The 12,834-nt window shown below is 37.0% G+C and overlaps 1 protein-coding gene across 1 annotated transcript in view; it reads right to left on the reverse strand.

Annotated features, from left to right (window-relative positions):
* The window catches only part of GABRG3 (gamma-aminobutyric acid type A receptor gamma3 subunit), an 802,344-nt gene that overhangs the window by 94,755 nt on the left and 694,755 nt on the right, over window positions 1–12,834 (reverse strand). The window lies entirely within an intron of this gene.

Below are 12,834 nucleotides of genomic sequence, written 5' to 3' on the forward strand. Positions count from 1 at the left end.
AATTTTTTTTATTCTGTGTTTAAGTTGAAAATAAATTTTAAAAATTTACAAAAAAAATTACAAACACACACACACTTACACACACACACACACACACACACACACACACACACAAACCAAACAACAAAAAAAAGCAAACCTCAGTAGTTCCTGCAGTTCCTGGAGGTCAAATGCTTTGACATGGCATTCAAAGCCATTAACAGTCTACTACCTTTTAAGAATTATTTCATATTAATCTCCTTCACATTATATATTCCAGGCAAACTGAGCTGCTGTTTCCCTCCATAACACCCCTCTCCTAGTACACTTCATGCTTTTTCTGTTCCATGGTTTTGTTCATGTTATTCTCAGTCCTTAGAATAATCTACCTCCTCTCTTCTCACCTACTGAATTCTTATCCATCCTTTGTTATTATTCATCCTTCATTCTAGAAAAGAACCAATGACATCATGGAGGTGATGTCTTGACTTGCAAGTGAATTGGATTTAAGTGAGGCAGAGCTGTGCAAAGTCATCAGTCCCACTCTGTTCTCTCTCTCTGTCTCTCTCTTTCTCTCTCATGCTTCCATCTGCATTCAGATTCCATATTTCTTTCTCTGGATGTGACTAGCAATGTCCATCATGAAACTTTTGGAGTTGTCTTAGATTCCTGCATTGCTGTGACGAGCCAAGTCTATCAAAGTCAGTCATCACACAATGTGGCTGTTATTATGCACAATGTTCTCCTGGTTCTGCTCATTTCACTCTGCATCAGTTCATGTAAGTCTTTCTAGATTTTTTTGAAGTCTGCTTGCTCATCATTTCTTATAGCACAATAGTATTCCATTACATTAATATCCACAACTTGTTCAGTCATTCCCCAATTGATGGGCAACCCTCAATTTCCAATTCTTTGCCATCACAAGAAGAGCTGCTACAAATATTTTTGTACATGTGGTTCCTTTTCCCATTTGTATGATCTCTTTGAGATACAGCCCTAGAAGTGCTATTGCTGGGTCAAAGGGTATGCACATTTTTATAGCCCTTTGGGCATAGTTCCAAATTGCTCTCCAAAATGGTTGGATCATTTCACAACTTCACCAATAATGCATTATTGTTCTAATTTTCCCACATCTTTTCCAATATTTTTCATTGTCCTGTTTTGTCATGTTAGCGAATCTGATAGGTGTAGTGTGGTACCTTTGAGTTGCATTTTTCTGATCAATGGTGATTTAGAACATTTTTCATATAACTATAGATAGCTTCAGTTTCTTCCTCTGAAAACTGCTTGTTCATATCCTTTGACCATTTGTCAATTGGGGAATGACTTATATTCTTATAAATTTGACTCAGTTCTCTCTATATTTTGGAAATGAGGCATTTGTCAGAGACACTGGTTGTAAAAATTCTTTCCCAGTTTTCTGCTTCCCTCCTAATTTTGGATGCATTGGCTTTATGCAAAAACTTTTCAATTTAATGTAATCAAAATTGTCCATTTTGCATTTAATAATGTTCTCTATCTCTTGTTTGGTCATAAATTCTTCTCTTCTCCATAGATTTGACAGGTAAACTATTCCTTGCCCTTCTAGTTTGCTTATAGTATCAGCCTTTATATCTAAGCCATGTACCCATTTTGACTTTATCCTGTTATAGGGTGTAAGATGTTGGTTTATGCCCAGTTTCTGCCATACATTTTTTTCCAGTTTTCCCAGCAGTTTTTGTTAAATAGTGAGTTCTTATCCCAGAAGCTTGGGTCTTTGGGTTTGTTAAATAGTAGATTACTATAGTTATTGACTACTGTATCTTGTGTCCCTAACCTATTCCACTGATCCACCACTCTATATCTTAGCCAGTACCAAGTAGTTGTGATGATCACTGGCTTATAATGCAATTTAACATCTGGTACAGCTAGGCCACCTTCCCTTGAATTTCTTTTCATTAGTTCCCTTGATATTCTGGACTTTTTGTTCTTCCAGATGAATTTTGTTATTGTCTTTTTTCTAGCTCTATAAAATAATTTTTGGTAGTTTGAAGCCCCATTCTTCTCTAGAGTTATTCAGATGACCCCAACCTTTAAAAACCAACATGAATCCATGTCTTCCAAGAAGCCTTCCCTAATCCCTCTCCTACCTCCATCAGTAACAATCTTCTGTCTCATACTGCATTTTGTTTTGTCACTCTCAAAAGTCTGTAACTTCAGTTACTCAAATTTCAGTTTTTTGCCCCCTCCAGACTATCAACTCCAAGAGATCAATGCTCATCTTATATAAACTAGGCACTATCTCTCACTGCACCTAATGTAGTATAGGTGGATAATCAATATTTGTGGATTGAATTAATGAACATGGCTCCAAAACCACAGACTTTTTGAATGTTCTCAGCACCAGGGGTGTACATTTGTCTTGGCAGATGTAGGATTGCCCAGATGTTGTATATTTGGGTATCTGTTTCATCAAATTCTTCTATGGAAATTAAAGGAGACTGACTTAAGTAAAGAAATTAAAGCAGATTGATTTTTCATAACTTCTTTGAACCAAGATACTATTGCTATTTTCTTCCCTATAAACTGGAAGACAGAGACTTTGATTTATTACCCAGATTGCTTTCCAGACTGATATGATGAAAGCCAAAAGAACTATTTTCAGATCTCTTGCTAATGGAACTATTTTAAGCATCTTTTGTGATGTATTACTATTTGTCTTCAAGATAGAAATCTCTGAATAGTCCTTTGTTACAGTCCTTCTCATTAAATGAAGTGATGTCAGCTCATTTGATGGGCCAGGCTATTTATTAAGAAAAGTCAATGTGTGACTTCACAGTTTTCCAACATATTACAGGAAACTCGTGGGACATAGTGTTACCATGTCTTTTTGTTCAATTCTATTAGGGAAAATCTGAAAATGCTCAAGACTGAATGGAAGTAAATTGTTGACTTACATATATGTCTTTCAAATTTCAGAGATGGGAGAGAACCAAAAACATGCTTAAAATTTTGGAGTTTCAATGTAATTCAACTACTATTTCTTAAGTGCCTACAATGTGAAAAGCAGTATGGTAGAGAAAATATGAGTATTAATACAGCTGTAGTAAACAGAGTAGCTCTTATCTTCATTGCCAGGGAAGGAAAGCACCTACCTGCTTCTAGCAGTTGTGTCATATATCTTTTTTATTGGCTCATGGCCAGTTAGTTTAACTTAAAAGATAACTGGACTTGGAATCAGAAGCTTTGGGTTCAAATTCTATTTCTATTACTAGCCAAATGGGCCCATTATTTCACATCTCTTGGCCTCAGTTTCTTCATCTATGGAATGGAAGGATGACATATTACATAACTCACAGGGCTGATTTGGGCAAATTATTTGTAAAATGTGATGGAAAATACCACCTTGATTTCCTGTGGGGAAATGGTTAAGCTTTTTTGAGGTGAAAGGCCTAGTATGAGGTACAGGTACTTAATGGCAAGCTAATGCATTCATGTTCATGTGGTAAAGTCATCCTTTTTTTTATTCAATTGTTTCAGTCATGTCCGAATCTTCACAACCCCATTTGGGATTTTCTTAATAAAGATACTGGAGTGATTTGCCATTTCCTTCTCCAGCTCATGTTGTAGATGAGGAACTGAGGGAAACATGGTTAAATGACTTGCTCTAAGTCACACAGCTAGTAAGTGTCTGAGGCCAGATTTGAACTCACGAAGATGAGTCTTCATGACTCCAGGCCCAGCACTACTTATCCACTGTGCCATCTAGCTACCCAAGTCCACCCCATTAAGAAACAATTGTAGGAGGCTCCTTTGTCATACTCCTAGTTCCACAGAGGTAGGAAACACAAGATGCAGTAACACTAAGGGGCTCTCTGCTCCCAAATATTTATGCAGAGGAAATTCAGTCAAAATTAATTAGTAAGAGTAGCCCTAGAGAAGAAAAAGAAGGGAAAGAGATGGTATGTAAAGGAAACCATAGCTTGAGGGGTATCTGGCAGTAGGGGCCAGAAGTGAGTTCAAGCACTGTATTTATACATGACTCAGTAATGTCTTAACAGCAGCTGGTTCTGCCATTTTCTCCCTTACCTGCCAATTTCCTAAATCACTCCAGAGGCCTGATCCATCCAGGAACATAAAAGGCCTTTTCAGAATAGGGCCAGGAGTGATTGGTCCAGTATGCCCTTCTCTAGGGATAGTTGCCATATCATATTCTCTACCTTTTGAACTTTCACGTGTCCCTTTAAAATGCATCTATGTAAGGATTAGGGATTAAAATGAGGTCACTGAAGATTCTACAGCCATCATAAATCCCTGTCTGAGTCAGTGCAAGGCAAAACTGTGGAATGGAAAAAATCATCTTCAGGCTCTTCCTGCAGGTAAAGAAAGTATTCTGGCATACTAATTCACACTAAGATGTGAAAAAGTGGAACATTTCTGTTTTAAAATAAAAGATGGAAATGTTCAGCTGAAGGGAATGAACTACAGAGTGCATTATGGGTACAAAAATGGAAAAGGTTTTTGGACAATGGATACCTTTCTAGGATGTTTCACATCATAGGATGTATAGGAAACCATTTACTCTACCTATATATATATAAGGCTGGACCTAGTCAATAGGCTTCTTTGTTTTCTTAAGGAAATAATTTTATTCCAGAATATTTTAGGATTATAAAATTCATATCTGGATGTATAGATATCACTTAATCCAACTCTCTTATTTTATGGATAAATGAGGCCTGGGCTAGAGTAGGGTGGGGTGGTGATGACAATTTTTCTTACACTATTGGCATATAGCTGAGCCAGGATTCAAATCCAGATCTTCTCAGTGAAAAATACAATTCTTCTTCTATTAAATCACACAAAATGATGTTATTAAAGGTACTATTTGAATCACTATGACCTCCTGGAAGGCAATACAGCAATGAGTCAGATGTGATGTGTGATTGGAAAAGGTTGGGTCAGTCAAATTCAAAGAATGTATGATGACTAGCTGATAGCAAATGTGCTCCCCTGACATAGAAAAATGTCAATAGGACTAGAGGAAGACCCCCTTGCACAACTGGCAAACTTCTGGAGAACATGGTTGAATCACATTGTATAAGAAGGTATGGATGACACACAATTGGAGAGAGAGCCAACTTTGATGACATCATAGATTCATCAAAATAACAATGACAATGATATCTAGCATTTGTGTTTAGTGCTTTAGGTTTACATGGGATTGTAAGGTTTACAAAGTACTTTATATATTATGTCATTTTATCCTTACACAACTCTATGAGGTAGTTACAATTAAGAAGCTGAGGCTAAGGAGAGGAAAGTGGCTTGCCCAGGGCCATACAATCAGTGAATGTCTAAAGTGGTATTTCTATCCACAGTGTTCTATCCACCGTACCACCCAAGTAATGAAATAAATTATTTGGGCAAACACAGAGATAATGTCCCTAATGTGACTGAGCATCATTAATCTAACAATAAGTGACAGGATCAGCTACATGTTGTATTTTCCATTTTATTTGAAGTTCTAACTTCCCTTAGGCATCCTCTGTTTTTTTTAAATTGGTCCTAATTTACATATACATTGATGCCTTAGTGCCTTAAAGTTGTTAATCCACCTTCCAAAGCATCTTCCTGCCTGGCCCATAAGATCTGAAATTGGTAGAGAATCCTGAGACTAGAAGTATGAAATGTATTCTGATTCTGAATATGATTGCCATTTTATCTGAGAGACAGATAAACACAATAGTATATATTTAAATAGAAAATATATATATATATATATATATATATATATATATATATATATATATAAATAGAATAATCATGGTCACCCTCTATTAACCACAGATGGGTTGTAAGGATCAATTACATGATGGCAGTGAAATGTTCTAAACTATTCCAAAGAACAAGATTAAGTACATATTATCATCATTATAAGTTAGGAAATGAAAAACAATGAAAACATTTGTCTCAAAAAAAAAGTCATCTGACAACCACTCTCTGACATGCCATCAGAACTCAGTGGGATCCAAGCCACCAAAACTCTGAAAAAGCTAGAGACATTTAGTAAACAATTGTGTTTAATGCATATTCATTAAATAAATGTCTTCACAATTGACACCTGATTTTATGCTGGGTGTGGTTGGCCACTGATAAAGAACATATCACATTATTCAGACACTGTAGGGATTCTAATCATTTTAGCCTCCTGTTGACAATATCCCATCTCACTTATGTTTTGATTCAGTAGCAATATTGCAATGTTATATATAGGAAGTTTATTATCATCATCTTTTAAATTCCTTGTAGCCAAAGTCCTAACTTCCCACTTTGCTGGATTCCTGGAATTCGGCCACAAATCTGGATGTGAAAAAAATTAAAAGCCTCTGAACAACTAAAATAACTGCTACAGAGCCCACATACTTTAATTTATAAGAGAAGTCCCAACACCCTCGGGTTATCACGAAGACAACTCTGTGCAAAATAATTCTGTAGTGGATTAGAAGCAACCAGGATATCTTGATGACAGTGATAACAGTCAGCTCACAGGAGAGAGGGAAAAGAAAGATGAGCTCTAAGAAGTGAGAGAAGAACCACAGAATCACAGAAGTGTGTGTATTTGTGGGGCGACGACATAGTGCAGTTCTAATTTTTTGATGTGGAAAACCTTATTCCTCTATATTGATGAATCACGGAAGCATCACTGTCACTATCGCTACTGCTACAAATGATTATCACTTGCCATACTTAGGACAGGTCAGTCTGACCTCACTTCCAGACAGAACTACAGGTCTTTTTACAGTTGAGGAAACTGAGGCAGAAGTTAAGCAACTTGCCTAGGGTCACATACTAAGTACTTGAGACTAATTTTGAACTCTTCCTCCTAACTCTAGGCCTTGCACATTGCATAGCTGCCTTGTGGAGAGTACTATAATTATTCTAGTTTCCTGTGTTCATAATTGCAGTCATCCTTCACTCATCATTTTCCTCCAGCCTATGTAGCTACTTGGTGGCTAAGCCTTACAAATTCTACCTTCATAACATTTCTTGTATCTGTCTCTGCTTTCCACTCATACTACCCCCACCCAAGTTCAGGCCCTCCTTACCTCTATGCTGAATTATTTAATTAACCTGTTAATTGGTCTCCCTGCTTCAAGTTCCTTGTTTCTCTAAACCACCCATTACACAGTTATCAATGAATTAATCCCAGGTCTGCCCATGTTATCTCCTTACACATACTCAATAAACTTCATTGGTTACCAATTCCTCTGCAGGATCAAATACAAACTCCTCTGTTTGTCATTTCAATTTTGTAACAACCTACCTTTCCTGCTTTTTTATATATGTTGCCCCCTCCTATATTCTTCAGTTTAGTTAAGTTAGCCTTCTGGCTATTGCTTGACCAGGACATTCCATCTTCATCTTTGTGTCTTTGGGTAGTCTGTCTGTCTTGTGACCAGGGCCATTTCCAGTTGTCCTGATCTATTTCTTGCCACTGGACCCAGATGTCTCCAGGGGAGAAAGTGAGGTTGGTGACTTTGCACAGCCCTGCCTCACTTCAATCCAATTCGCTTGCATGTCATGACATCACCTCCCTGATGTTATGGTCTCTTCGAGAACAAAAGACAAACAGCAACAACAAAAACTCTCATGTAAGAAAAGTACTCTCTTCTCACTTCTACAATCTCTGATTTTCTTTGAGGGTCAGCTGAAGTGCTTTCTCCACATGAAGGCTTTCCTGATTTTCCTCGGCTTCCAGTCTGCGCCTCTCCCTTCAAAGTAACTTGCATTTGTTTGGCATCTATCTCATATATCCATGTATGTGTACATGCTATCTCCCTTTTTAGAATGTAAGCTCCTTTAGAGAAGAGAAAGTTTTATTTCTGTCTTTCTATTCTCAGTGCCTAACATAGTGCCTGACACATATCTTGCCCAAGGACACAAGGAAATAAATATCTGAGGCTGGATTCAAACTCAGGTCTTCCTGAGTCAATAAATGCTTGTCCGTTGGTTGATTGTTCAGCTTTCACCTTGAATAAGCTCCTTATTGGTTTTTCTCCTTCCAAGTACTTTACTATCCAGTTCAGCCTATAATTGCCAAAGTTATCAATGTAGGATCATAGAGCTAAACCTGAAAAAGACCTCAAAGGTTACCTAGTCCAACCTCTTAATTTTACATATTAGGAAAGGGGCCCAGGCAGGCTAAGTGACTGCAAGGCTGACTCTATCACCTTCCTCCCCTCATACCTAATCTACTGCCAAGTCCTTTGGATCTTTACTTTGTAATATCTCTCATACATACTATCTCTCTCCTCTGACACTACCACCCTGCTCCAGTCCCTCATACCCTCATGCCTAGACTACAGAAATAGCCTTCTGGCTGGGTCTCCCAAATATATCCCCACTCATCCATTCTCTACTCATCTATCAGATTGGTCTTCCTAAAGCATAAGTATGATTATGTCACTCATTCTGCCCCCACCTCCACATTTAAAAAAAATATTTTAATAACTGTATTTGTACATAGCTAGGTTGCCAAGTGGATAGAGTGCCAGGCCTGGAGTCAAGAGGACCCGAGTTTGAATTCGGCCTCAAACAATTACTAGCTATGTGAACCTGGACAAGTCACTTAACCCTGTTTGTCTTAGTTCCTCATCTGTAAAATGAGATGGAGAAGGAAGTGGCAAACCACTGTAGTATCTTTGCCAAGAAAACCCAAATGGGGTCATGAAGGGTCAGACATGACTAATCCACAACACAATTTCAGTATCATTGGTTTTCTTGGTAAGCCTCTTTATTTTAATTTATGCACTTAAAAATATTATTCTGAGAAAGGTGCCATAGACTTTACTAGACTGTTAAATGGGTCCATGACATTAAAAAAAGGTTAAAAACCTATGATTTAGATGAACAAGATGGAAACAACAGAGGGAAATTGAAGCTAACTATAGTCATCTGTCAACCACTCGGCATGATCAATGTCTTCAAAAAAGAAATCTGAAAGTTTACCCCATAATCTGAATCTTTCACCACCAAGCCCACAGGGAGGGAACATTTTTGCATTCAGAAACAAGCTTGAAGACCATTGACAAGACTCCAGATGAGTCTTGAGGTAGAATAGATTGAGTACTGGATTTGGAGTTAGGAAGATTTAGGTTCAAATTCTATCACCAACATTTACTGCATGGGTGACCCTGGGCAAGTCATTTAAACTCTCTGAGCCTGTAAAATAATTTCTAATCTGAAAAAAAAATGTGGGGCTTGGACTAGATTGTTTCTAGGGCTCTTGCTGGCTCTGCTCTACATCATTGTTTCTTGTTTACTTATGGTCCTTAACTTTAAAAGAGCATTTAGTGTCAGAAAATAGAGAAGGCAAAGACAGAATTTACATTTTTTTAAATAAGGTCAGGAATAGACAATGTTAAAAAGAAACATAGGTCTGTAATACTGTTACCATGTGTGAGGGACAGAATATTGCGACCTTTGAGTAAAGCATACCAACAAAAAACAATAGAAAAACATCTGTGGTATTATTAACAAGGTCAGTGATTCTAGGGAAGGAGAAGGAGGGTGTGTATTATGTATGTATTTCCTTCTATGAGTTTGACCCATCACCATATGACCCATCACTGTATTTGACCCATGCGAAGGTTGGGGCAAGTTCTAAAGGAGGCTGGGAGATGCTTTTTGGACCAGTTAACACTTGAGGAACCAGTGCTCAGTGATTGGGAAGGGTATGTGGCAGATAAAATGCTGCTGCTAGCTTTATGTGCATCTCTGTTTTAGGTGCCTGTGGGAAATGCAAAGGAAAGCAAAATGTGTTTTCCTGTTTCATGAAACTTTAAATCTGGTTGGAGAGCAGAAGACATACACTAAGGGGGGAAAAAAGAAATTTACATGGTAACTTTATTACATATTTAAAAGAAATAGCAAGTTGTAAATAATAGATTTACAGTCTCATGTGCAGTCATCTCTTTTTTTTTAATATACCATGTTATGGAAATGCTTGTTTCATTCCATAAATTAAAAAATAAAATTATTACAATTTTTTAAAAAAGATCTCAGAGCAACAGAAAACCTCTCACAAAGAACTATATTATGATGTATCAAAAAAGAAAAGAATAAATGTTAATGGGAGACCAAAGGAGGGAGTAGTCATTGAGGAGTGGAATGGTCAAGGAAAGGGTGGGTGGGATTGGGACAAGTAGAGAGAATGCTCACTTCCTGAAAGAGGTGATGGCTCATAACAAGACAATGAAATAAATGCCAACAAGAATCTACTTCAACATCAAACCTAGACACTGAAAATTCATCAATAGTACTTCCTCCATTGTCTTTTAAAGTAACAGCTGATTATGCTGAGACATATCGTAAAGCATGTACAATGGTACCACTTGTAAATCTATGTGACTATTACTTCTGAAATTTTTGAGGCTGATTACAGGATTGAATATGAAGCAAAATTGGAAAAATCAACTAATTAATTAATAAACCTGTATTAAACACCTACTAGATCTCAAGCACTGACTTGGGCACTGGGGATACAAAGATGAAAGTGAAATAATTGATCCCTGCCTTTGATGAGCTTACTAGAATGTAAGGGGAAAGGGTATGGAGAAGGGCAAAATATACATTTTATAGATTTAAGTATAAAATATAAGGTGTTTTCTGGGGGTAGATAGGAACTAGTAATTAGAGTATAAGGAAAGACTTTAGGAAAAAAGTGACCCCTAAGCTGACCTTTGAAGAGAGACAGGGATTCTTAGGAAGTAAAGGTAAAATACAACAGACATCAGTTAAAGGGAATAAAGGGAGTAGATGTTACCTTTCATGAATTTATGTTTAGTGAATCTATAAAACCCTTACTCTGGTTTTTGGCTTGGCATCTTTCAGAAAATCATTTGGGGGTTTGTATTTCTTATAAGATATATTGGGGTTTACAGGGTAGCTTTTTTTTTCTTGAGGACCATGCCTTAAACGCAAATCACTCTGTCTTGCATTGATTGGCCAACAATAATCCCAGGGCAGGCCTCACTTGATCATTGTTTGGGCCCTGATTGACTCAGGGTGAATATAAATAGCAATTGTTTCTGTTTTGGCCAGAAACCCAGAGAGTCTTCCCCTTTCAGATTGATTTTTTTGACTTGATAAAAGAGACCATTCTCTGCCACATTTCTTACCCAGCCTTAATCACTGAATGGGTGTTGCCTCAGTCAAACTGAGACCTATTATAGGGCTTAGCTTAAAAAGACCAAGGTCTCCTACTGTCTCCAGGGAACATCGGCAGTCATCCTGATCTATATCTTGCCACTGGACCCAGCTGCCTCCAGAGGAGAAAGTGATGCTGGTGACTTTGCACAGCCCTCCCTCATTTAAATCCAATTCACTTGCATGTCATGGCATCACCTCCCTGATGTCATGGTCCTTTTTGAGAATGAAGGACAAAAAACAAGAAGTTACCCTGTATAACTCATGTCTGCCCCATACTACTTAAACACATATGACACCAGTGTCCATATATAATGGTAGCATTTACCTTGGGAGGTAGACATTTTATAGACATAAAAAATAAGGCAGATAGAGGTTAAATGACTTGTCTAGGGTCACATGGCTAATAAGTTTCAGAGGCAGGTTTCAAACTGAGGTCTTCCTGACTTGTGATCCAGTACTCTGCGCTATCAAACTGCCTCTAGTTTTCTAAGTGTTTCATGTATGTATATGCTTTTTTTCACTAGGCTTTACAAGCTTTGTGAGCAGTCCATCAGTAGATTACATTAATTTACACCTTTTTATTCTTGTCATCCTTAGTTGCCTACTTATGAAAATTAGATTTGTCCTTGATCAAACAACATTTACCATTGCTTGATATTAATTTGACCAAGAGACAGAGTTGTAGTTCAGTTTGATAGAGTCAAGATTTCTTGTTTTATAACACTCTTTCCAAGATCATGTGCCTCCAAAGTTTGCTATTATAACAACAGTATTTTAGGGGGAAAAATTTGTCTTTCAACTATTAGAACATTCATTAAAAATGCTGGTTCACAGTTGGCAACAGGTCTTCACAAAAGAAGATGTTTTAGCCTGTGTCCATAGAATTTCTGTACATTTATCAAAATTGAAATGTAAATTTCAATAAATTCCTCCATTTTCATTCTTTAAAATTCATCACTATTTCACATTAAAACAGATATCATTCCACTTACCACTGCCACCATTCAGAGAGCTTTGTTCACAGTTACTCATAATCCCCAACTCCTATGAGCTCCTAAACTTCCCAAGCACCAAAATTATCCTTATATTACTGCACAAAATATGTGAAATGACTCTGAATAATAAATTAGCAATCATATTTTTTCCAAAGTGACTAAATAATGCCTCACAATAATCATTACTATTTTCTGTGTGTGTGTGTGTGTGTGTGTGTGTGTGTGTGTAGATACCGTTGTGATAAATTCATTTAAAAGCATTTCTAAATTCAGAGTTATTTTTTGTCATCAAGAATTTCTTCAGTCGCTTGATACTAATTACTGTCATGGGTATCCATTAAACTTTTTAATATTATTGAGTTATCTTCATATTTAATAAAACTTGGAATTGCTGGAGTAATGGATGATAGTGACCACAAAGCAATGTGGAAAATAATATGGATACCTTTGACTTCCTGTTCATCTCATTATATGCCTCATTTAACAGTTCAATAACAACATGATACAATCTAATTAGAGTATGTGTATGTTTCAAAAACTTAAGGAAAGAAGTACAAGGAGAAAACATATACTTCAGAGAAAAGGAAAAGATGATTCTAGAACTTGGAAGTGAAAATTAAATGGTTGTCTGCCTCCCTTCCCAATAATCTGAAACTAATATTTTTCA

The sequence above is a fragment of the Vombatus ursinus genome, unplaced genomic scaffold (assembly GCF_900497805.2).
Source record: "Vombatus ursinus unplaced genomic scaffold, bare-nosed wombat genome assembly UNPS02011591.1, whole genome shotgun sequence".
NCBI lineage: Eukaryota > Metazoa > Chordata > Mammalia > Diprotodontia > Vombatidae > Vombatus > Vombatus ursinus.